The sequence below is a fragment of the Brachycentrus maculatus genome, unplaced genomic scaffold (assembly GCF_059751285.1).
Source record: "Brachycentrus maculatus isolate JH-2025_06_01 unplaced genomic scaffold, ASM5975128v1 h1tg000271l, whole genome shotgun sequence".
NCBI lineage: Eukaryota > Metazoa > Arthropoda > Insecta > Trichoptera > Brachycentridae > Brachycentrus > Brachycentrus maculatus.
Genome location: NW_028281022.1, coordinates 744591 through 768056, shown reverse-complemented (window position 1 = coordinate 768056; position 23466 = coordinate 744591). Strand labels below are relative to the sequence as shown.

Below are 23466 nucleotides of genomic sequence, written 5' to 3'. Positions count from 1 at the left end.
AACTCTAAAATAAAGCCTTAGCGGGTTATCTCTTAAAAAAAGTATTGCATAACCCAACTATCGCTGATTTTAAACTATGTATAGATTTTTGTTTGTTGAACGTTTTTCACAGATAATTTGTGGCACATTTTATGAACTTTATTAAATAAAATTAGAAATTTGTTTTTAACCATTTTTTATTGGTACTCTTCTCCAATCATACCATATTCAGGAATAAACATGTACTATTGTACTAGTATCTTCAGGGATCCACACAATATTTTTTGTTGCAATTATAAAAGCACATGATATTTCAAAAATCTAGTAAGGAAGTTGATAAGTATAATTTATATTTGAAGCACTAACTTTGTGATTTTCCATTTTTAATTAAAATGTAACTTTGTTTTAAAATCACTATCAATATTTTATTAAAACTTAATTATAATGTCTACCGGTTTCGAAGCTAACAGCTTCTTTATCAAGACTGACTAATACTAGTAATAATCTTAATATTTATAGTGGTTTGAAACCAAGTAACATTTTAATTATAAGTTGATAAGTATTTATATGGGTTACTGAATTGTTGCGGTTACTAGATGCTAATATTGAAATTTAGGAAAAGAATGCGAGACTCGTAAAACATGTGTATGACGACGTTGAAGTATGCGACAAATAGGCAGTAGCCAGGAATCAAACGTACATGTAAAGGACTTTTTGATATTATAGCATTTTAATAGGGAACAATGCTAGATGAAATGTACAAAAACCAAAACGTAAAACCAAGTACGAATGTGCCAGACGGCAATTTGAATGGATTTCCCGGGGGCGGAGCAATATGTGAACTTGGGAGTTATTAAGTTATAGAGTTGCTCTAAGTATCGGCTTATGGCACCACGTGGAGCTATAGAGACACGGGAACTCTAATGGTGGCGGCTGCTGGCTAATTATTATTACCGGACCGCCACAGGGATAGAGCCTGGAGCTTGTTATTCTATTACTATATATTCTACGTTATTTCTGCGCCACGTAAACCGAGAAGAAAAAAAGACCAATATCAAATTATGCTTAAAAGTAAATATAAAGTTTACATTAAATCTTACCAAGTATCTTGAAACTGACGAGTCACAGGAAAGAAACTTAGTGACCATCCGAGGTCATCTCATCTGGGAAATAAACAAAATTAAATCATTATAAGTACTGTCAAAATAAATTACTATTCGTTATTTTCGAACCCTGATACGCACTCAATAACGCATGGGACACTGCATCGCATCGACACAGTGTTATCTTGATCGTAAAATACGTGAAGGCACGGTGATAAGTCCTGCGCTTCTAGTACAGGTCCAGGATGATATTATGATAAATAAATACAAGCTTAAAAATCTTATGTTTTGTTCCATCTTGAAAATTGAATCCGAGAATTTCGGCACGAAAGCCAAACTTGCTAACCACAACGCTACGGAGGCGGACAGTAAAATAAAAGTTGCACACATTTTTTTTATAAAGACCCTTAATTCATCCAGCTATTCTTTTAGATTCGAATAGCATTTTTCTGGTATCGTCTCTTGACAAGAAGTGTTCACAAAAGTCCTCCCACAAGCTTCTTCACTTACACTCACATCATATCGCAGGGTATTTACTATAACTAGGTAACTTTTCAATAAGCTTTGTTGAGAAATTGAAATACGAGATTATGAGTAGTTTTATAAATCAGTTCTTGTATTTTTTAAATACTAGAACTGATATTTAAACACCATAAAAATTCTTAATGATTTCAATACATCATTATAACACATATGCAGACCATAAAAATTGAGTTATATATTCAGTGGGTAACCCGAAAACTTGGATTTCGAAGTAACCTATTTGTAGTAATTTTTCCACAATATATACTCGTATATATAGGTATATATATATATATATATATATATATATATATATATATATATATATATATATATATATATATATATATATATATATATATATATATATATACATATATATCAAATATTAGTATATTACATTAATGGATGTTATAACATGGAGCGCATAACCGATCGCCATGACTTCAAATAATTTTAGAGTTATTTATTACATTTTTGACATCTAGATAAGGAAGAGTATGGAAGTCCGGGCATTTACAGGGCTTACGACCAGTCATAGGCTGGTTAAATGTTAACACTTAACTAGCCTATGACAGGTTGTAATCTCTGTAACTACTCAGTCTTCCATATTCTTTTTTAACTATGTTTAGATGTAAAAAAAAACAAGATAATTATTTATTTATTAATTAATAATATTTCAATTTCATAGTATTTCTGTGAGCTTAAGCGGCTCATTATTAGAAATAGGTATCAAACTGTGGTAGAGTGGGTTCGAACCGAGAAACTCTGACTTAAGAGTCCGCGACACTAACCACGGGACCATAACTCGACGGTTGATGAATTAATGATCGAATGAACAGCGCGTCAAGCGAATCCGGATTGGCATAAAAAAATGATAACATAATGATCATTATTGCATTAATACAGTTCGTGAAGAGTTTTTTGAAGATAAATAAAAATTATGTACGTAAAAAAGTACATATTGAATGTGTATGGGGTGACATTATTTTATGTACATGTACATACTATTCATGTTAATCTGTAGAAGCAATATCTGATAGCAGGGAGTCAGGAAATATTAGGTTATTTTCATAATGTTTAGTCCTACAATGGAGTGTTACATGGAAAAGCTTTCAGTCGGAACAGCTGATCCGAGGTTCCGGTTCCGGGTACGGTGACCTTGTCCACAATTAATAACCTAAATCACTATTTAGACGTAACCACCTCACGGGGAGAACAAATGGGATTAAAAATAAATTATTCAGAGATGGTAGAAGTATGTGAAAAGGATTTTCGGAAAACAATTTCCACGATATTTTATTCTCATTGTCAAGGATTAATAAATCATTTCGCATATGTTTTTGAAAATAATGGGAAATGCAAAAGCATGCTTTATTTCGCAAAAAAATATTTGTATGAATAAATACGTAAACTGAAATACATAATGAAGTAGAGGTGTAATTAAAGGATAAGTTTTTTTTGTATATTATAAGCATTGGTAACTTTGTGGTATGGTAACATAACACTCTCCTTGTCATTCATCGTTCACATTGTGTAATACCACTTAAAATTAAAAGTGGTATTACACAAAGTGAACGATGAAGGAGAGTGTTAATGGATAAGTGTTCATTTTTCGGTCCAGTTTTCATCAGATTTGGATGGTAATTGTTACTTTTTCATGGTTTGTACTTCTTTCCAAATTAAGTTTTTGATGGAAAATATAAGGATTTAAAAATCCGTAATGCTTCTGCAAGGGTCACAACCCTCAGCAATGAGGAGTAAGACGGAGAAGAAAGAAAGAAAATACACGACCAACTTCGTGCACTAATTGGCGTGATTAGCTTATAATGATCGAATCCAAAAACTGAATTAAGTAGCGACTTGTTCGAAGGAAGTCATTATTTAGTTCGGTTTTATAATTCGATTACTCATGTCCATAATTAAGTGATAATTTGAATTTCAAAATAAACTTCATACATCATTGATTTATTTCATCATATACATAAAAACAATATTACAATAATGTTCCCTTACTGAGTTTAAGTAAATTAATCAACCAATTATTGTATTATTGAGTTTTCATCAAATTGATCAAGGAATCGATTAGAATACAAATTATTTTTATACCACCTTTAAGAATATGAATACTGAAGTTATAAATTTTTTGATTCATCAATAAAATGAAGTTACCGTTAAAACAAGTGTAATAAAAATCTACAAACGGTTTAAAGGCATGCAATACAAAGGGATATTTAAAGTACTAAGACTTCCTAAAATCCCATATAGTCACTTTGACTACCCCTTGCACTCTTGCAATTTCTTTCTCTATGTATCAAATAAATTCAGACACCAATTTACGGAATCATCACTGAAAGCTCTATCGTATCTGATTCCACCTAAACCCGAAGAAAAACTTTTTTATCGAGCGGAGTACTTTAAGACTAGAATTACTTGCCAAGCTTAGTTGTCGATTTCGACCCTACTTCAGTCGAATAAGGATGCAAAAGAGGCCGATTTCGGTAACCACAATTTTGGTGAGAGTTGGAAATTTTTTCTCCCAGTCCCCCGAGTGGTTTGCGCACTCTCGTCCAATATACATATATCAAATTAAAATATTTTAAGTTTAACAGCATAAGATAAAAACGCTGCGAAGTTGACAGATATTCATCGATTAATATTATCTTAGTAAACAAAGAAGTAAACATAACTTATATAAATGTTCAAGATTAATAATACGGGTAGTCGAGATTAGCAAAACAGGGTCTGTCATTTGCTCAATTAAGTCATCACTAAAAACACTGAGTAACATTTATCATTATAAGATATTTTAAAGATCTGAAAATACATACTGAGACTTACACATTTCCGTCATTCATAACTTTTTCATCTATGTTGAAATATCAATAAAAAAAATTAACTACGTAATGGGGATAATCCAGCATTTGAGAACAGAATTTCGAATACACTTAAAACATTGTTTTAAATTACTGACAAAAAAACAGAGATTTGTATAGAAAACATCACTCGACAACATTGTAATTAAAACTTTTATATGCAAGGGCACCGATGGAGAATTTTTTTCAAATACAACGAATTAGATTTAATCGTATTCTCGTAAAAATGTAAAATTACGTTAAAACACGTTTTAATGACTGATACAACGTATCAGTCATTAAGACTTCAGTCTAGAGGTGATTTTTATAAAAAAAGGGTTATATAAATTGGCCGAATTTATTATTATTAACGTAAAGTATTCAACAGTTATATTACGACTACTGATTAAAATATGTTTAATATCAAATAAATGTGATATTTTTAATTTGTTACTCAGTATTATGAACAGTAAGACTCATTTACTTAGCCTTTATTAAATTAATGTTTTAGATGAGGTTGAATTATTATGATGAAGTGCCTTGTGCACCATAGGGTGCAGGCACGGCATAGAAAGAGAACCCATAAAAAAACTTTTAATCTTCGAAGACAAAACGACCTAACAGAATAAAGATTTCGCTTATCTTTGCAAAACAAGAAAAGTTATTCAATCTGGAAAAATTAATTATTCAGAAAATACTAATTAAAAAAGTTTCCATAAACACGACCCCAGTAAAATGTTATTCATCATTATGTATTCTGGACATTTATTATTAAGAGCGTGCACACCATGAAATTAAGACGAAACCTCAAGAAAACTTTGTTATTTTCGTCGGACTTTTGAACGGGGAAGATAAAGGTTGTCTTAGAAAAACGTAAAATGCTTTATCTTGAATTCGGACATACCAACAACGGATATGAAAAATACTTTGGAAATTCTTATCAACCACTTCCAAAAAAACGTAAGAATCATTGGTTTTTATTTGTAAGCATAAATCGCTCACTCCTTTCAAGAACGTCATAAATCAAAATACTTGATTTTTCAGGAGAACGTTTTTAAAGTTTAAAAATATAACACAATGTGTTAGAAATAAATATCAAGCCACTTACTGTACTTTTTACTGTGCAACAGATCTTTTTAAGTAAAACCTGATGGTTTTTTCTCCATTTGAAAAATATATAGTTTATTTAAAAAAATAATTAAGCAATACCTTTTCTTCAAAATGCAAAAACAACACTTTCTGCCCTGGAGTGGGTAAATATTAAGTTAAAAATATGCCTCTTTTGCTGGGATATAGTACATTTTCTGGGCATTCCGAAAACATGCACAACTGAAAATTGACGAATTTTGATTTATGACGTTCTTGAAAGGAGTGAGCGAAATGTATTTACAATAAAACGAATATGAAACGAATATATCAGTATTTTCGATTATTATCAAGGGAGGACCAAGCAAGAGTTTAAAATATATATTATTGTTATTTCAACATAGATAACGAAGTCTATTCAAGGCTTACAACCCGTCATTAGCTGGTTAAATTGGTCACTTTATACACTGTAACATTTACCATTTTACCAATGATTACAACAAAATTTATGCGTATTTATACTTCAATTGAAAAGATCAACAGCATTTGTTTGTGAAACGTTGTTAGTGGCATCTTTGGTTTAAATTAGTATATTTTTTTGTTGGGAGAAACATTCATGACCTGTATGTAATATTATAAATGTAATATTATGTCTAGACGTCACTAAAGACAAAAATCGATAAAGAATAACTTCAAAATGGAGCGAATTCAGAATTTGTCAACAAAAATTTGACTTGCTCAAAATATTGCAAAAAAACATAACTTCGCATTATTTGTTAAGAGTTACTTTATCGAAATAAAATGTTTTTTTTTGAAAAAATGTTAATAATATTTTAATTCATCGTTAAAATGGTACAGTATAAAAGTTGAATACTCCGCACTTAGATCTGCGTAAATTTTCACCCCATGATTAACGAGGGTCGAAATTGACTTGAAATTATACCTAGGAGGGATTATTAAAACTTTTGAAGTTCTAAGTAACAAATTATAAAGGAAGCAACCCTCCTTGCAAGCCCACCGGAGGTCTGCCTGTAGCCCTGCAAGGACCCTGATTGCCGCGAAACATAATAATGAAAGAATGCGCGCATAGGGACAAATACATTGAGATATATTTATAAAGTATACTTATTTCAGAATAAACAAAAAGATAAATTCATTCCGAAGGTACATAAGATTACAACATACTTTATTCATCCTACGATGGTTCCAGGGGGGAAATGATTTTACATATTTATGTATCTATTCGATATTGATAGAAGAAGCTGTTTAAATTCACCGCGCATCCCTCGGGAAAGTGGTTTATCCTAAGGGTTGCGTTTAATATCAAAACGCCAAATGCAAGTTAATATTCAATTAATATTTCTGACTGTACGTGCCGAAATAAAATGGACATTAATGGAATAATTAAACTTTATGGCTTTTGGGACTACTTCCAGTCAAATCTAAATGGAAAATTATATTTTTCAAATAGATTTACGCAAAGGATATGAAAATTCAAAATATGACTTAAAAATATGATGCTAAAAGTACTTACTTTTAATGGAGGTTATCTTTTGGATTTATTAAGAACTTGGCTAAATGAATCGCGGTTGTGATTATTTTAAGCGCCTTTGAAGTAAAGTTTCACGAAAATGGAGCTATATTAATTTGCTTAACTAATAGAACCCCTATCAGAATACGTAATCAAAAAACTCTCTCTATATTTTTGACAAAAAGTTGCGTAGTAATCTTGTATGATATTTGAGATCCCATGTAAAATACACCAAAAATTAAAGATGAAACCCCTGGTAAAATATTTATACAACACGTTTTATTCACACGGGTAAAAAGAACGCAGTTGTAAAAAGAGTGTAAGAAAATATTAAATTCATTTGTAGATGGGATTTTATGACCATTTATCTTCGTTTGAATACGCTAGCTTCGATAAAAAGATCAATGTATATTTTTTGTTCACATGTACTCTACAAGATATTTCATATTCAGATAATGTAAAAAATACACATTGGGCGAGGGAGCATTTTAGAGAGAGAAGCTCTCAACAGGAAGCTAATCGTAAAGGAATGAAAAAATGCCTCAGGAGAGTGGTGAAGGTTTTGGGGGAGGAATTTGCGAGGGGTGGTGACAGATGGCGTAGAAAATTTTCTGTATTATAGCATATGTAATAATCGATCTCGATCAAACGCAACTGAAAATCGAATAACCTTTACTTGAAAGAAAGAAGCAATAAAAAGTCAATAAAAATACTTAAAATATTACCTTAAAATATTACCTATTGGCCGAAATAAACACGCGATGCCAGATTCGTGATCTCGCATATATCTCAGCTGCAAAAAAGTGCCTGCTTGTCATATTGATTTAGTGTAATGAAGATTACATAAAACAAGGATCGTTTTGAACAATTCGTTTTATTTATTTTTCTGGAGTGCTAATTTTACTCTAAATTAATCTACATTACATAGTAAAATGGATCTAAAAAAATAATTAAAATAAATTAATCAAATGAATAGCTACATAACGCCGATTATGCAGGTAAAAATAAGAAATGCATCTAAAAATTCAGATTGTGGAAGCGAATTATTGGTCGAAAAACTTCAAAGGAGAAATGGAATACACAAAATAAATAAAAAGGCGAGAAGTTTCTCTCTCCGTGGTGAATAAATTGGGGAGAGGAGAAGATGGAGTGAGATGCATAAATCGTGTGGTGAAAAATCACATGCATACTCGACGGGGCACATTGGCGTTTTATAGGATCAAGGCGGAACCACGGAGCGGCCATAAATGCTTATATTGGCGGTTACCTCCAGGCGTACTTCTGCGAGTAAACGTTAATACAGGTAACTAAAGCGGTGTATTTTAATACCTATACTACTCAAGTCAAAAACAAAACAAAATATTTAATATTTTTTTCTACCGATGACTTGATTTACTTCAGGATATAGTTGAAAGTTTAAGAGTTGGAAGGTAAATCGTAATTGCGTTAGTTAAATGTCGCAGTTATTCTTTTGTAATTGTAAGAAGACATCATTGGAAGCGTAAAGATTAGGACTTTAGTTACGTTGGCCACCAATAATTAAATATATTTTCCACTTCAGGCAAGTGAATAATCAAACTTATAGGAAACAAAGGTTACAATTTTAGATTTTTATTTTATTTTTCTCGTCTATTGATTCTCAAACTTGATAAAATGAGAAGAAACTTTATACTTAATTGTTTAATTTCTATAGCTCAAATTACATATTTTAGTCGTAAATATCAACATTCTTCTTCGGGAAAAAATAGTAAAAAACTTAAGTATAACATTCCTTAATCTAGATTATTTAATTTCGCAAAGTTCAAGTATTCAGTTTTAGCCTTATGTTAAAAATATATTTATATATATAATTCTAAAACGGGGCGAGCATAGCATAGCATGAAACCTTTTATAAAAGCCTATTTATACGAAAATTAATGCAAATTTAGCGATTTTCAATTTTTAAACCGACTGAAGTTAATAGATTTCATTCACAAGGGGAGTGATGCGAGGCTTACGATAGTGGTATTTAAAAAAGGTCATTTAACCGACCCATTGGTTAAAAGAAGCATTAAATTGTTTTGATCGTTAATTATGGACCGTTTTTCCAAAACTCTATGCTGTTCAAAAATAACATTATTCATAAGAAAAGGAAGATTAGCGGAGTGATCTTCCTTTGTGCGTACAAAATATCTAGAGTTTATTTGATTACATTGAAAACTATGAAAAATCCCCCATTACTTGAACGAAGTTCTTTTAAATGAATTTATATTTTGAAGAAATTGAGTGTTCATTTAACTGCAAACATGTGAGCAACAGGTAAGACGGCTCAAACCGGTAGTAACTTAGACACCTAATGTGAAAGTAAGTATATAAAACTCGAAAATAAGAAAAAGGGCAGACACGTTCAAGTATGCGCTTATACAGTACACAAAATAATCTGCGCTCTGGGGTTGTAAACGAAAATAATTCGAAATGCTTGTATTGAGATTGATTTCTTTTGATGCTCGTACATTCCGGAGCCAACCGCCTGAAACAGGAAGAGTGGGAGGTTTTTCAGAATTTAGTTCGCACGTACCGAGTCCCAATCGATTCGGTCTCCGGACTTCGGATTGACGCATGTTTCCTAAATGACGTTGACGTGAGCGCTGTAATCCCGTTAAAAATGGATGGAAAAGGAAAACAGCGATGGCTCAGTGACGCTATTTTATGACTCCGTAGTGTTTTCACGGATGAATTGTCAATCACGTGTCGAACTTTATTTATTTTATCTCCGCGATTATTCGGAAACGTGTAAATTTGATTTCTCACTCTCACCCACGCATGGCAAAACAATTATGTGCTGAATAATGAAACTGAATTGAATAAGGTTTGTGATTAATAATAAATATATGTTGATTTTTTTAAAAATAAAAATTGTTGATTAATTTGGAATACAAAAAAAAATATCATTTTCAAGGAGCGATATTTGTTGTATTGACGTTGTTGTTTAGACGTGCTTATAATATAATATATACGAGTACTAATATAATTATGTATCGGTTTGCCGTTTGGAACTATTCTTTATTATTTACATACATACAATGTACGTAACATAATTATTACAAGGTTTGAATGGATGATACACAACATTTTCCTTAAACCTGTTCACCGTAAACCTTTCAAAGATTTATTAGTTTTGTTATCACGTATTAGGAACCCTTTATCTCATAAAATGGTTTAAAACATTATTTCAAAACATTTTGGCTGTTATTCGATGAAGGCAATGAAATATGAAAGCATGGTTTATTCCAATCGAATGTAGAAATTTGCCTATAAAAGCATGGTTTACAAATTATTATAGCTTGCTTGAGAACAAAAAATAGAGAACACATATTTATGGATCATTATGTATTAAATTGAAGTTAATGTCAGAGTAAAAAATACCAACGAACATACTTAAAGGAAAAATATGCTAAATGCCTCAATGATGTTATTTATAAATAAAGAGTTTCTAGTAAATACACAAGTAGAAATAACGTAAGAACGTTCTTTTTTACATTTATTTATACAAAAAATCATAATTTCATTCAAACAAAGTATTTTTAAAAGCTGGTTCAACAACGTTTTGGATTCAAGGAACGTTCCCCATTGTTGGGTGTTCGGTGTGGAGGTTCAGTTTAGAAAGTAACCCGTTTATTTTTAGATTCAATGTAGCAAGTAACGAGATCGGACTGTCACAAATTACAAAGGAATGCTCCCACTCGAGCCATTACTAGGGGATGATTGATTTCTGTGGAATCCGCTAAACAGCTGACGTTAGGGCGAATTTTTTAATATACATAAATGATGTGCAAATGTTTGAAAATGCCCTAACAAGGCAAAACAATTGTCACAATATATTTTTTTATGTGTTTTTGTTAATAAAATACAACTTAGTAGACTCAAAAAATCTGTGTTTGATTTAAAATTAATACATAAAGTTTATGAAAGTATTCAAATAGCCCAATATGATACAATAAATAAACAAAATTATTAAAGGAAAACAAACATTTAAACCTTCTCAAACCTTTTCTCAAATTTATGCCACTATAAATACGAGTGTAGAAGTATGTACCTCTAGAAAGGGAAAGCAAAATAAAGGGGATGGGATGGGGGTGAGCTTGTAGGAGGGAAGAGAAGAGGGCAGCAGTTGCTAGGGAGAAGGGGAAGGGTGCATCGGGCTTCAGGTCTTGTCTCCAATATAAAATATAGAATATACGTACTGCAGATTCACTTTCAATTCAATTTCCCGAGAAATATAAAATTAATGAAAAGTAAGTATATTGGTACACGGAATTCGATTTAAAAAGATGTGTTTGTACTTTAAATCCATGTAGACACATAAAATAACTCTAGATCTAATCCAAGTAGAGTAAAAAACGTGTTGAAAGTTATTTTTAAGAAGAAAAAGATAATTCAAAAATACATTTCGTACAAACGGTATCCAATATTTTTCATGTAAATTATCTAAAAGAATAATCGATTGGGTGAAGTGATTATTGAGGAATAATTTAAGAGTTTTTTTTTGGTTAAATAATATTTTGTTACATATTTCATTTACAAAGCATATTATTTCAGAAACCCCATTATATATTCATTTTTAATCATTTATTGTATAATGTATATCCAATCGCTTAGTGTAAATTTAACACAAAGGCATACGAGAATTAAGTTACAAGGGATAAGAAAATTTAACTATGTATTTCTATTTAAAATCATTAAAAAAGCCGTCTGTAATAACAGCGCTCAACATAAAATAAAATAATATTACCCCCGGTTCGAAGTCATAAAAAGTAGATTCACCTTGGAAGCAATAAAAAAGTTTCCGACGAAAGAAAAAAATAACACGTGCTTAAAGGAAACGGTCCCGGTTTTTCCATTTTTCGACGTTAAAATGTACCCTTTATTTTTCAACACAAATTTCATCCACTTCAAAATAACAATTTAGTTTGAAACTTGTTTGTACAACTCACGTAACAGATTAAACATCCACTTTATTGCATAACCAACAGTAAAATAATACAATTATAAAACCGTATAATTATAATTATAGTATAATACATAAAAAAGTAACGAATAATAAAATGAAGAAATGATATTATCTTCTTCTTCATCTTGTTATAGGCCTTGTGTCCTGTTTTTAAAGAGGGATTAGCCTCCTGCGATGTCGATTCCCAGCTATCGACACATCTCTTTGGTGGACATCTTCGATCTCGCATATTTCCTTGATCCTGGCGTTTCTCATTCTATGTCGAAGATTCTTCCCTGATATGCTTCTTAGAGTCTTCATTTCTGACACTCTAAGCGCGTTTTTTGTGGCAACGGTGTCCGCTCTACTTTCGATTCCATACGTCATGATGGGTCGGACACGAGTTTTTTAAATCTTGATTTTGCTGCCGATCCTCATCTCAGAATTTTTCCATATCCACATGAATATCCGAGTGAAAATTAATATAATATGAATGTTCACAAAATTTTGAGTGTGTCCAAATACTTGTTCACAAATCTTGGTTTCTCCACCAGCCAGCAACCAACCAACAACCAGCCTATGACTTCCATATTCTTCTTCTATGTTGACATATCAAAAATGTAATATGAGTATATTTATATAGCATAATATATATGCAACTACCGTCCAAACAATATAAATTTATGATTGAATGGTTCCGATGGTAAATTGAACAAAGTATTTTAAAAAAATGTATGTCATAATTGTTAAGTATGTATTTGTCCTATATTGTTTCGGCATTCACTTTGTGGTAAGACATTATGAAATTGTAAATGAAAACACTTGTTTTTTTACCACATGCGTTATATTTACTTTAACGACTAGATACTGTAGAAGATGGAAGCATCTGTAGCTTCCTAAACAAGTCGTTAAAATAAATTTAGTTCAAGTGGTAAAAAAGTGTTTGTATTTACAATTTAATCAATTTTTTCATCTTAAAAGAATTGTCTTGTATTTATGGAGTAGCGAATTAGATTGACGTTCTATAGAAAACGTATTTATTATTTTATTTATCGGTTTTGTGACGTTTACCCGCTCTTTCGTCGTCAAAAGCTGAATCCATTTATTCCGTGTTTCTACCCTCGCAGTAAAGCAGGTGCGTAGCACAAAAGTAGTCAGGATACTGAACACCTAAATCCTGAGGCCGTAAATAAATCACCAGACAGGCTGTCAATGCTTCCGGGACATCGCTGACTCCGGGGGATAGGAAATCGAAACAGTTTCTGTGCAGGAATAAGCAGTTAACAAAGGCAGTGAAATCACAAAGTGAAACAAACAAAGTGAATTTTATTACATGAAAATTGTGTCATAAAATGGGAAATCTTGCGTGCTCCCCATCATAACGACAAAGCCAATTTAATGTTTTAAATATTACGCACATTTTTTTGCCGGATGAACGCTATATGTCGGTAGTGTAATGGCAAAGGGTAATGGTAGTGTAGTGTAATGTAATGTGATGTGATGTGATGTGATGTAATGTAATGTAATGAAATGTAATGTGATGGTAATGGTAGTGTAGTGTAATGTAATGTTTATCTGTCAAATTTTCGTTTTCTAAGTTTGTTCCACAAAATGTCTAAAATAGTGTATTCCATAATCTGGCAAAAGAATATAGCTGTAGTTTCAACACTTATTTAGTTTTATTAACATATTTAAATATAAAAATACATAAAACAAATGAGTTATTTAATTTCACAAGTTTGTTTTTGCTCTCCTGTAAAATTTGGTCTAAGACAGATATACCCCTTCGCCTTTACACTGCCGATGTATATTTACTAGAAATATTTATGTTTTTATTAATATTAACATGTATAATCGTAAAGGCGGATAGTAGACAAGTGAATAAGTACGTAAAAAAATATTGCAAAAAAATATTGATCTCATGCATTTTTTTAACACTACACGAATAAGCTAGTTAAGAGTTTTATAAAAAATAGCATATTATGAATTATAACAGATGGAATATAATTGCATCGATTATTTTTCAGCCAAGAAATCATTTTCGAAGAAAGATTAGAGATATAAATGTTATGCTTTACCTCATCGATTCGATGGCCTACCCCTTGATGGAACAAAAGAACGAATTGAGTCGAATAATTAGGTTACGAAGAACATGGGTGTAAAAATTGGAATGTATTTTCTGTCCACGGAAGCGGGAAAATCTGAGGAATAAAATTTCCGTGTTCATATTACAAACCTACACGCTTTTATGTAACCGTGCAGGATGTCGAAAACTGGGTGAGATTTGATTTTGCCGGAAATGACAAAAAACGAAGGAGAATCTAGTCTACTGGGAAAGCAGAAAGGAAAGGAGATACAAATTTCGTGTACTCCTTTTTGATTTGTTCAAAATTCGTTCAAAGGGAAGGTACCCCACAGGAAGGGTTGTAAGACTGTAGACTATGATTGGCAACACGGCGCGAGGCGGCTTGATCCGGTTCCTAATGAAATCCCAAGGGGAGAAGCAAATTATTCCAGGATTCTATCGGTGGCTTCGGCGCTGAACTTCTTCCGTTTGCGATTTAGGGAAATTGAAAAATGTGCTACTGTCAAAGTCCCGGATTTTGGGCCATTTATCACCTGTTGTTTTATCAAATTAATTCACATTAAATATCTTAGGGGGTTTAATTATTAATTAAGGTGCGTCGCTGAAATTTTTGACCCTTTTAATATCTAAACGTAATATACACGTGTACCTATAACTACAACAGGTTATTTCAGCAAATTTTCAAATACACACAGTAATTAAATTGAAGTTTATAGTGTTGATTTAAATATTACGAACTAAACTTAATTTGAACGTCTTGAAGAAATGGTTATTCATTTATTAAAACATATTACACACATGAGTTACATATATAATATTCCCGATGAGTAATTTCCATTTCTCATTTTGGGACATGGGATTAAGGTTTCCAAGACTGAAAAAACCGATAAGAATGTAACAAGCAAGAAAACACAGGGCGAAATGTAAAATATAAAGCAATAAAATGTACAGTAAATAAACATATAAAAAACGTAAGGTAAGAAGCGTGCTTAACGAAACAACGAAAAAAAGATGAAATTTCGATATAGATAGCAAAGTCAACGTACTTCATATTTTACGATTAATATAAAACAAATTAACGTCATTTTATTACACATAAAGTGTCGGTGAATTTTTTGCACTTACCATATAATCGACAATAGCATAACGTCAATCAACTGAGTTATAAAATAGTACATTCAACAGTTTACGAGCGGCGCCATAATTCGCGTTATTTGAATCATTTATCAAATTCGATTGTTATTATCAAATAAAAAAATGCACCGCCATGATTGGACGTTATAATGCAACCGTTTGAAAATATTTTCCAGCCATCAAATAAAAAAATAGGGCTCAGCAACGCCGCGGTAATTACACTAATTGCCCTTTTTCAGTAAGCCTTTCAGGCGCTCTGGTGATTAATGATGCTGTGTTTTGCTGAAAATATTAATGGCGAAATCGCACCGTAAATGAAAATCTGCAAAAATAATTAAGTAGAGCTCATTGCTGAAGATCAAAGTTACAGTAGAATTATAACTTGAAGATTTAAAATGAATTATTTCAAGGAACAAACACTTATCTTATTTTTTTAATGGAAATACAAACATTAAATTCGTTGGTTACGATGAAAAGTTTTGTAATGGCTTATTAAAAATACCATTATAAATAAAAACAAACATACACACAAAATAAGGCATTGCTTTTCGTTTATCTATGAATCGGTTTATATATTTTTTAAATATTTACGTAGGTATATTTTGTGTATGTTCAATGATAAGCATTATTTTATGACGTTAACAGAAAAAATGTACAAAATATATGTAAAAAAAGTATTTAAATTCTAAGTTTACATTGTGGTAATATCTATAGGTTTTCTTTTTAAATTCACTAGGTAAATGCCACCGTATTTCAAAAAAATCTATTGTATATCGATACGTTTTACATTATTGTTTGAAAATGACGCGGAATGCATCGATACACATGTCACGATAGATTTTAAGAAAAAGTAGTATTCAACTAGTTAAATTTAAATTTGAAATGTAAATAATTGTACTTACAATAAAAGTACGGAAAAGGAAAAAGTAAGAAAAATAAAAACAATACCGTAGTTACAAATATACCTATTTATAATCTTGCACCTCGGGATACTGATAATCTTAGTTGAGTTCTTATACAGATATCTTTTTAAACATCATTGAAGTCAGAAATGTTTACAAAAGCTATTTTCCGCTTTCCACGTGATTACGTTTATTAACATTATATTTACATAAAGACAGCGATACACTATATTGATTGGGCCGTTTACGTTAGAGAACTTTTTTGGCGTTGAAGGAATAAAATTTTCGTGGAAGCCTCAAAAATAAAACTTTTGCATTATACCAACCAATGAAACGTTTTCAGGATCACATCCACAAATATATTTTATACGCAATTTGGCCCAGGCTTCTACTAAAAATATTCATGAAGATGACTGCCGTTTTCAGTAGGAGTTGATTTTTAACAACGTGTTTTTTCGCCTTTTTTAGTGGCGAATAATATTACCCAACGGGAAACCACGTAAAACCACGGTCGCGGTAATTGTGTACATATTTTTTTTGGATAAAACCATGGATGAAAATTCAGGCCACTATTATAGGGGCCATATTCATTCAGGGCGTATTGAAATTAAAATTATGTTATGTTAAAAAGTCAAATATGATTGTATAACATATTATTTTACTTTTCAACAGTCGGTAGGAGGAAATATTAAGATATTTAAAATTAAGGATTGGCAACGGAATGTTGTACAATTTTTTTTATGACTTTATAGGTTATCTATGTAAACCTTAAAAAACTGTTTTTATTTCATTGATTGATTCCGTATTTACTTTGGGATAATATTGATATTATATTTTTTATTTGATGTTTACTTAAAATTCTTTAATTAGTAGTTTAGATTTTAAGCAATAATGGTATCTACCAAATATAAAATTTAATTGTTTTTTATTTGTCAATTGAAAATCTTATCATCAACCCTCACGTTTAAAATCGTTCAATTTTGTGATGTGTACATACGGTAACATTAACTACGTTTGATAATGATGTTGAATGCATAGAAACACGCGTTAAAATATATTTTAAGAAATAATAGTATTTACCAAGTAAAAAGGAAATAAACATGATTTTTTTTTCATTTGGCAACTGAAAATCAGTAATCAACCAACACGTTTAAAATTATAAAATCTTGCGATGTGGGTGTGATTCGAAAGTGCGTGGAAGTGATCCGAAATTGCTTAAGAAACAATTGATTTAGGGCAGGTAGTATTTTTTTTAACATTAACGGATTGTTTCAAGAATTCCTGCATGCGTATATTATTTACCGAAGAGTTAACGGGGAAGATAGAGGGGTAGTCGGCAGTCAGGCAGTCAGCTAAGTGGTTGTAATGAAGCTAAAGAGAAAGTCCTAACTTCAAGACTTTAGGTGATCGTAAATACAAGATGTGCTCCATTATTCCAACGGAATCACATTACACTCAGGAACTTGTGATGTGTAAACGTTCCAGTTTCATGCGATGTTTCCAGCTAACTCTCACGTAATGTAGTTCGGCTCATTATGCATCGGTGAATATTATAAATTTAGTACAAAGGTAATATAAGTGACTGATATTAACGACATATTTATATATTCGGATTCGTAAAAGTTTTTTTTATGAAACATACGGTACTCATATACTGAAAAATAGAAAAGAGAGAAAGAAAACGCTCAAAATAATTATATATATCGTGGGTTTAACTGGAAAAAATATTAACTCGAAAATTTTGAATTAATGATGTATATTATAAAATTTTTAACGTTCTATAAACTGGAAAAATACACTAAGTAGTTTAAAATGTCATATGTATGTGGTTTTAAAATTAAATTAAATTTTAAGCTTAATAGCGGGTATATTATTCAGGTTAAAAGCTTTATAGGAATTATTCAAACAGGGGTTTTAGAATTACCGTTTTTTGCTAGTACACTTACGATACATACGTAATAAGTGCGAGGTCATAAGATTAGGTCACATGAGGCACAGTTTTTTTTAATGGGTTTAACAAAACCGGTTTTTAATTTGAATTTCAAACGGACATTTACAGTTGTCATCAGCAAGCAAGCGTTGAGGTTTAATCAAGGAGCATTTAACAATTGAACAATTCTAAGAAATCGTGAATATTCAGTACGAAAACGGTAAGAATTTTGCAGACGTTTTGAAGAAGTGAAATATTTTTCGGGAAACATTACTTACAATATCGCCATAGTCCCTACTTCTTCGAGAATGCAGTCGGCAATGCACTAACCGTCAATGGTTGTAATTATCGCAAGATGTTAATCACGTATTCATTCAACAAGTTCGTGTTTTTAAATGCGAAAATCGATCTAAATAAATACATTTCAAATTAATTTGATATAAAATAATTAATGACATTTTTTGAGGAAACATATACGTACAGTGCATAGTATAAAATTGAATATAAAATATAAATACATTCACAACATTTTCGATTTGTTCAAATCCTTGTTGACAAATCTGGGTTTATTCACTTAATTTATTATTATAATCACTATTTATTTGACTAATAATATTTCGACATTTAAACGTAGATATATAAATATACATATTAAGTTAGAAATAACAAATATATAGAAAGAGGTTGAATGCATAGTCACAGTTAAGAGAATAAATAAAAAGTATTTATTTTTGTTTTAAATTTTGTGCAACATTTATTACAGAATCTGATGAAATTAATGAAAAATATCGTTTTGTTGTTATCTCAAAATATTCGTTGATTACTTGTAATTTTTAATATTTTAACCAAAATTTTAAGTATGAAGTGCTTATGGCATTTTACACTAGGTAAGCACTTATTTTAAATTCTATTTTGTACATTAAATAGCGGATGCAATAAAAGGTGAAGTGGAATAAACCGTTATTTACAAAGGTACAAGTATTTTCGGAAAACCCACATAAGGTACGAAGGGTTTTAAACTGAATAAGGAAGCAACCACTAACACGATTGACAAGGTCGAGAAATCTCCATTTTCAAACGCTTTCTTGGGGTTACTCACACTTCGGGTCAATGTTTGTTAAGGGCGAGATCAGGCCGGACCCTCAGAAGGAAGTGGATCAAATAATATGAACACGTGACACGACTGATGCGGGTTGTGCCCCGGAATTGTGTATGTCAACTCACATTGTTTGACAAATATAACTACGGAGGATCAAGCTACTTTGAAACTGTCAAATGAATTTTACTAAAACGCCATAATATACAATACATGAATCCAACAAACTTAAAGATGTCACGATGAACAACAAACAACAAAAGTCAACTTCTCAAATACAAAAAGATAACGATTTATACAAAATTGTATTACATGATTAGAATATACGTAGTGGAATCGTATTACTGGAATTAATTAATTCCAAAAAAACTGCGGTTAATTAAATGTATTACGAAATTTAGCTACTAGCCGATTATCTCAAGATAAATAATATAAATAAAACCCTTATCCGCACCCCAATGGTGCATAGGGCACTGCTTCATATAAACGCAGTGTTATCTTGATCGTTTACACATGAAGGAAAGGTGATCAGCCTTCCGCTTTAGGGACCAGTCCAGGGTAATATTGAATTAATATTACAGTGAAAAATCACTAATATTTATTTGACCCCTCCTGGGAATCGAAACCGGGACCTCCAGAACGGTAGCCGAGCGTGCTGACCATTACACTACGGAGGCGGATATATCTTAAGATATCTTAATATATCTTTATAAAATTAATTAACTTTGCTTTCACCACTTTTTTTATGAATACAATTTAACCTACCGGTTTCGACAAAACCTCGTCATCGTCAGGGTTTATTTTAAATAAAAAACATCAAAAAATTTAAATACTCTCTCCAAAAACTTCCACACACTCCATAAAATCCTAAATGTAATTAATTTTATAAAGATATTATAAAATGTGCCACAAAGTGTCTGCGGAAAACATTCAAGAAATGATTATCTTAAGACTTATTTTTTATTAAAAGCATAATATATAACTCTAAAAAGAATATAATTATAAAACAACAAAACAAAGATTTTCCTTTATCAGTTTTTTTAGAAAATGAAGCACGGTGTTCATTTATAATCATTGGATAGTTAAAAACCATTTAATAAAAAAAAAATTTCAAAAGTCCTTGGATTTTGTCAAATAAAAACAGAAAAATCAAATTATAAAATCGTTTTGAAACATATTTCTCTCGACTTATTGCCGCTAAACTATAATACTAAAATAACTTTGACAAACATAATGCTAAAAGTAATTTTAATAAATGAAAAATCATATTCTATTATAAATGGAACAATGCTTTAAGGAGCTGGAGGGTGTGCTAATTTCAATGACTTGGCGAGTAGACATACATATTAGAAATAAACATAATTAAACGTCACTCTACTTTTAAGAGACATCGCTCACTCCTTTCAAGAACGTCATAAATCAAAAAACTTGATTTTTCACGAGAACGTTTTTAAAATTTAAAAATATGATACAATGTATTGAAAATAAATATCAAGCCACTTATTGAACTTTTTACTGTGCAACAGATCTTTTTAGGTAAAACCTGAAGGTTTTTTCTCCATTTGAAAAATATTTAGTATATTTTAAAACATAATTAAACAATACCTTTTCTTTAAAATACAAAAACAACACTTTCTACCCTGTAGCGGGTAAATAATAAGTTAAAATATGCCTCTTTTTCTGGGATATAGTACATTTTCTGGGTATACCGAAAACATGCACAACTGAAAATCGTCGATTTTTGATTTATGACGTTCTTGAAAGGAGTGAGCGACATGTACTCTCGACGGGTCTATGTCCAAATAAAAGAAGTATTTATGTGAGCAAAGTGTAGAAATTAAGACGGTAGAAATTCCGGTGGGAACAATAATTAGTTATTGGTAAACAATGCTTATTATTTAGTAACATATATGTATATAAAAAATATTGTTACATGTTAACATCTCAACATAGGTGAACAAAAATAAGAATATCTGGGTATTAACAGTGCTTATGACCTGTCATGGGCTGGGTTAGTTGTAAAAATGTTGTGAATAAAACACCTTGCCTTGATGCAAAAAACGATCAAGCTAACACTGCGTCTAATCGAATCAGTGCTCTATGAAACTATGAACCATAGGGTTCGGATAAGGGTAAGAAGTTAAAGAACATGATTTTTAAAAACAATTTCATACAATTTGGAGTTGATTGAAAAAAAACGATTTATATAGGTAACATACATTCATGTAATTATTTTGAAATATGTAAATTATCAAATATTTAAAACATCTTATAGCTTATAGGAAACATTTGTCTAAAATCCTTTGCAGTTGAGTCGAAAATTCTTTATTGGTTAATATTAACGGAACATCAACGAAAAGGGTTTAATAGGGGATAGCAGGAACGCATAAATTTCACGTTTTTCGGTTAACGCATTAACAATAATCCATTCAGTAAATGTTTACAATGTGCGCTTACCGTGAAAGCTTTGTTAACAGTTTTGTGTACCCAATTACCTGAAACAAGAGAAAAGTACATTTAAAAACAATTTGAAACAATATACGGGTACATCACATCAAAGGCACAAAAATATACGGCCTGAAATATGATACATAAGCAAAAAGAAATATAATACGAGTATATAAGTAAAATACGTATTAGAATAAAGCAACAAAAAAAGGAAAACCGGAACCGAGGCTTTGGTTCATCACAGCACGAAAAATATAAAAATAATACTTAAATGTATTTCTATCTAAAACCATCGAAGAAGAAAATGAAATTACTTGAAATAACCTCAATAAACATTTCAATTATACCTGACGTTGCTGAATATCTTTTTTTGACCTTTATTTTTTATATTCATGGTTTGTGTCATTTTTCAAATAACTTTTTCAGCCGCGATATGATGAGCCCGGAAGCAATTTTATGGCTGAAGTAATAAAAGGTCAATCATTTTTCGACATAATATATCCAAACCAATAATAATAATAAATCCCACGAAATGTAAGCTCACGATTTTATAAAATATGCGCTCAAAAGGCTCAAGCGAATCACCGGGGAATGGGGTCCCTTCGGGTTACGTTATTAAGTTGAGATCCGACCCAAAAGTCTTACTAGAGAAGATCTGTTTCGAGGAATTGCGAAGGTTTAAATTGCTTAGGAGTTTAGGTCTTACGGTTGACTATTCAACCGGGCTCAGGATGAGATAATACCTCCTACAGAGCAGTGACAACTTTCTACCGTAAACATGTCCTAAGGTACGAGCAACAAAACTTCGTAATGGAAGCTTATAAACACACGTAATGAACCACCCCCGAGGCGTGTTTTTGTCAAGATGGCGTGTACTCGAGTTAATATCGTGCGAATCTTTTAAGAACATTAATTAAAATACACAAAACTTACTTTGACTGTACGTGATCGTGTAAATAAACTACGTCGATTAATTAAAATGTCTATTAGGATGACACTGAAAGAGCGTGCGAAATTGTAACGTCTAACGAGCGGACTATTTAAGGACGAAGTGAAAAATTATTTGGCCATTTCAGGTGAAATATTGAGTGTCACTTGAATACGTAAGGATGAGAGGGTTTCTGAATAAAAAAGTACTGCAGAGAGGAAAGTAAGGGCAAGGAGGACAGGGAAGACAGGAGATCGGGCGGTATAAGATCATTAATCATCAAATATAACAGAACGATTCATATTTACTGCAGCTTCAATATACATGTATGCATGTAAAAATAAATAAAACTAAAAGAGTCCAAGATAAAAATTGATACACCAATAAAAATTCACTGACATTTAAAAAAAAAACGTAAGAATAGAGATTTTCTTCTCGATTTAAAAAAAACATTCGTTATGTTCAAAGTGTGGCCTTCTTTGCTGTTAACATTTTTTGTTCATTTTATTATACGAAACATTAAATTTTAACTCGTACATTAAGGCATTTATGTTCTTCTTATATTCCACGTTCCTTTCGTATAAAAAAATGCTTCTTTCTGTGAGACAAATCATTTATATCTATTTGCATTATTATATATTTAACATGTATATGATTTAAAAAAAAATCAAAACATTTTTATTTTATTTAATAAAATACTTAAAAAATAAAAAATAAAGTCTAGGTCCTTTTGATGCACCAGAGCCGATAAGTTTTTTTAGTATGCACATTACACGAGTATAATAGTGTTAATATAAAAATTAATAATCGTAAAAAGTGTATGTCTAGATACATTTATATGGGAACGACAAAAAAAATCAATGGCGTCTATAAAATGTAGATTGAATTATCTTTGGA

The 23466-nt window shown here is 31.1% G+C and overlaps 1 protein-coding gene across 1 annotated transcript in view; it reads right to left on the bottom strand.

The window, feature by feature from the left end:
- Positions 1-23466, bottom strand: part of LOC148305522 (uncharacterized) — a gene marked incomplete at its 3' end in the record, with an annotated part of 370669 nt that overhangs the window by 74741 nt on the left and 272462 nt on the right. The window contains exon 6 of the mRNA XM_088266575.1: positions 1080-1142. The remainder of the gene's footprint in view (positions 1-1079; positions 1143-23466) is intronic.